The sequence below is a fragment of the Apteryx rowi genome, unplaced genomic scaffold (genome assembly GCF_003343035.1).
Source record: "Apteryx rowi isolate R43461 unplaced genomic scaffold, aptRow1 scaffold_516, whole genome shotgun sequence".
Classification (NCBI taxonomy): Eukaryota; Metazoa; Chordata; class Aves; order Apterygiformes; family Apterygidae; genus Apteryx; species Apteryx rowi.
The window spans coordinates 1,630-6,166 of record NW_020450779.1 but is presented as its reverse complement, the minus strand read 5'-3'; positions in this window follow the sequence as shown (position 1 = coordinate 6,166).

Sequence of the window (4,537 nt, the reverse complement as noted above, 5' to 3'; positions counted from 1 at the left end):
AGAGCTGGGCCTGTTTAGCCTGGAGAAGAGAAGGCTGAGAGGGGATCTTATCAGTGTGTACAAGTATCTGAAGGGAGGGTGTCGAGAGGATGGGACCAGACTCTTTTCAGTGGTGCCCAGCGACAGGACGTGAGGCAGCGGGCACAAACTGAAACACAGACAGTTCCATCTGAACATGAAGAAATACTTTTTCACTGTGAGGGTGACAGAGCACTGGCACAGGTTGCCCAGAGAGGTTGTGGACTCTCCTTCTCTGGAGATATTCAAAATGCGCCTGGATGCAATCCTGTGCARTGTGCTCTAGGTGACCCTGCTTGAGCAGGGGGGTTGGACTAGATGATCTCCAGAGGTCCCTTCCAACCTCAGCCATTCTGTGATTCTGTGAAAAGGTGCCTTACATATATATATATTTATTTATTTATATTTAGCCAAAGTCTGAGAGCAGACTGACTATTCTGTGCTTTGTATTTTTGTCAATTTTTGAACATTTTTGAGCAGCCTTTCTGAAAGCTTTGTATCTGAAAGCTTGTTTTGCCTGCTAAGTGGTTATGCTAGGCCTTGTACTCTGGGTATGCTGAGCTGAATTTTTCTTTGACCGAGCACCTGATACCGTCCAGCCTGTGAATGAGATGGTAGTTTTGCAATGTGCATGTCTTAGCCCTCAGACAAAGAGGAAGTGGGAACTTAATTTCATTTCTAAACATTGGAGAAGGCAAAGTAATTTACATGGAAACTTACATAGGTCTTTTGTGCTAAATATGAAGTTTTAATCAAAGAAAGGAACAATAATGCAAAAGGAAGGGAACAATAATCAAGTCTGGACTGCTGCATGACAATACAACCCAGAAATTTTGTCAGGCAATAGTTGTGTAATATTATTCTTCAGAAAATCAATATCTATACTTTATACAGTATATAAAAGTATCCTGCTTACCACTATAATGATAACATAATTTTCTTTGGTAAATAAACTTGATACCCAGCATTAAATTTTAATGAATAAGCAATTTCAGAATTTTCCCTGCTTTGTCCTTTGCTGTTCTTCTAATAAAGGACATCATGCTGTCTAGCTTATAAAACATCTATTTATTTTTATCTGACAAAGAAGGGGGAATAAAATATTTCATACCAGAGATAAATCTAAAAACTGTAGAGAGTGTATTTAGGATAGAACAAAATAGAACATTAGCCCCATTGAATTCTGTAGCAAAAACCCCACTGTTTTCATAGAGCTAAGACTTTACCCAGCATTCACAAAATAGAGACAGCTGACACTGCACATCTTTTAGAGTAGCATGAAAGATAAGAAATGTGAATGTTCAAGATGCTGTCAAGTTTGCACAGAGAAAGTTCAGCTGAACTCTGTGCTGAGATCTAGCACAGGGTTTATTCAGCAGAGGAGAATGATTTGACAGAGTTTAAGTGTGATATGAAGAACAACAAAAATGTAGCCTGTTTGTAAATCAAAATGCCAGCCTTTCTGTTTATTTGGTGTATAGAAAACTTTCTATAATCTACATAATCTTCACAAGCTAAATGAGTTCAAGGATGACCTGCCAGTCTGGTCAGTTGTAAAGCAATTTTCTGAAATACTTTCCATGACATAAGGATAGCAACAATAGGAATAGGAGGGCATTGGAGGGAAAGAATAGGGCAAAACCAGTCATCTGGGACATGAGCAGCAGGCAAAATCAGAGTTCATTTTGAACAATCCTAATGAATCTTCATGTGTTTGCCTCCACACTGCTACAGTTATGAATATTCCAGAAATAATAGAAAAATACCTGTCATATATGCCTTCCAAAATATTACCACAGATTAAAGGAGAAATAGTAGATTCTTTTAATAGAACGTGCCCTGGACACATCTTACATAGCTGAAAGAACAAGGAAGGATGCAAATCCTTCATAGAAGCAAATGCCTTACAGTTTCAGCTGATGTGAATGACAAAGGTCTATTGACTTCAGCATTGTGGCCTGCAATCTTGAATAAGTATTTCATTGTCTTTTGGAGTGAATCTGATGGCATCTGGAATAGCAGGGCTTCACTGCTCTGCAGAAAGCTGGCTTTTTTGGACATCCTGGCAATGAAACAGAGAAAGCTGTCAGGATGGCTTACATATATATCATGCAGAAAATGATTTTCTTAAATTAAAAATTACCTTCCAATAAAAATAATTCTTCCCCCCAAAATGATGGCATGGTTAAGGTATTTTTATTTGTGCCTATAATTTTATAACAAAAATTATTAGTATTTACACATCTCCAGGGGGAATATCAAGATTTTGGGAAAATAGAATATTTTTAAATGATTTTATGGGAGAAGCTCCCATAGAATATTTATATATTCTATAAATATATTACAAAAGAATGGAAAATAGATCTATTTAAAACTGTGTAAAATGGAAATAACACTGAAGCTTCAAAGTGATTTTCAATTACGTGCAGGTGTAGCATTACACACCAGTGAGGGCATGTTCATTAAGGCCTGATCCTCATGGAACTTAATAATATACCTATTAACTTTAAGCACATAACCAATTTCACTCAATCACAGTTAAAATTAAATGTATGCCTGGCTGCTTGGCTGAATTAGGGCCTAAGGCTAACCAAATCTTCAGTATGTTTTTGTAATATTCTTAAACTAGCCCTAAGAGTCAGCACACAGTCAGGAGTGAAGGAGAGCAGCTGCTCAGGTTACAACCTTGCCTGACATTCAGGTTCCTCAGAGCTCAGCAAGGTCTTTGGGGAAGAGCAGAACAAGCTGGCAGGCTTCCAGCATAAAGGGAAAAACAAACCAATGGCCACAGCACTTATTTGAGAGTGAGGGACAGGAGGAGAGCGGGAATCGAATGGATTTGTACATGATACAGGAGCAAAAAAGAATACAATGAGCTCTTCGGAGTTTTGGAGTTAACCTTCRGGTCTAATATTCATGGAGCTTTGAAAGCACATTGGGCTTGATGTGTTCTAGAAAATGATTGTTTGAAAATTTTGCCATAAGAAATAATGTTTTCCTTATAATTGCCAGTATCATTTTAAAGTACCTTTTAAATGCCTACAAGTACCCATGAAAATCTATTTTATCTAGTAGAATAGAGTAAAATGTCAACTTTATGTTACAAAGACAGTCCTTGATCCTTCAGGATTTTAAGAAAGTATAAATAATTTTGTACTTTTAGCAACATCAGTGATGAAGTTATTTACATATGTAAATGTCACGTGTATAAATGCTTGTGGTGTTGGGCACTTTAAAAATCCTAATCATAAAAACAGATGGGGGATTTCAGATCTAATTCTACACTGGTGCTGAACATCTCATAGCAGGTGTCGAACACTGACTTTGATGGCTTTAAACTGAAGCGATTTCTAGGATTTCCTTTTGTTCCTTTCTTAAATGAAGTGGGTCACAGTTCTTTTTCAGCATTTTAATGACCTGAAATCACTTTACAGTTAATGGAAGTCTGAATTCTTCATGTTCACTAAGGAAAACCTTAAAATAAACAAACATTTATTGCAAACTCATCCCACAGTAATTAATAGCGCTAGGCCAAATTATTTCTATTTAATATTTGACTCATACATGTGTAAAAAAATGAGTTTCTGTTCTTGTTGCTGTCTTCCTATTGCATGAACTTGTCCACTGGAAACTCATTACTCAGCATTGGTCTAAAGTAAATCAAAAGCAATCTCCAGTAACTTTTACCTAACTCTTCTGTCTGAAGCAGCCAAAAGCAATAGTCGTGGTTTTGCTTTAGATGTTGGAAGGACACAAAGCTCATGAGGTTTCTCAGCCCATTTATATTTCTGAAGCTCAAAAAGTTAAATCAGAAGGGGAGAAGCAGCTCCCTGCCAGAGTACAGATCAAAGAGGTTGCCTGCAGCAGCAAAATAGTCAGTAGATGTTTTCATGAATGGTCATGAAGAGGGAGGGACAACTATTTTATAGGTTCCCCAGAGTAACTGAATAATCCTCCAGGGAAACAATGCAACGGTAATCCCGCAGTGTATGAGTCAACCTTACAGTGCGTAGGAGAACTGTTCTCTTTTTTACAGCTCATGATATAAATTGGAAAATTTGCAAAAAAGTTTACAGATTTAAAAGTGCAAACTTCTGTGGAATTTTTCAACACTGGTTGTCCTTTATGCAGCAAATTGGASGCTTAAACAGATATGTATATCTTAAATATGCACTCTGCTGCACGTTGGGAATGGAAAAGTGAAATAAAATTTACTACATCTGCTCTGTACTGGGAGGGCAGGAAATATGTTTTTTTAAGATTACCTTAATTCACTCTTCTTAGCTTCCAGAACTTTGTTCGAATGAATGGTAAACACCAGTCCTCACACAACCCCCAGGTTAAAAGAGAAAAGCAGCATCAGCGCAAGAGACCCTGCAATTCCCTGTCTTTTCTCTGGTACTCTGCGAGTGCACAGAGTCATGGATCGTCATGCCTAAGTGACCTACCAGTGACCCAATAGGGTGTTTTACGCATAGTGAGTACTGCCCTAATTTTGCATGTGAAGAAAAATGGAACA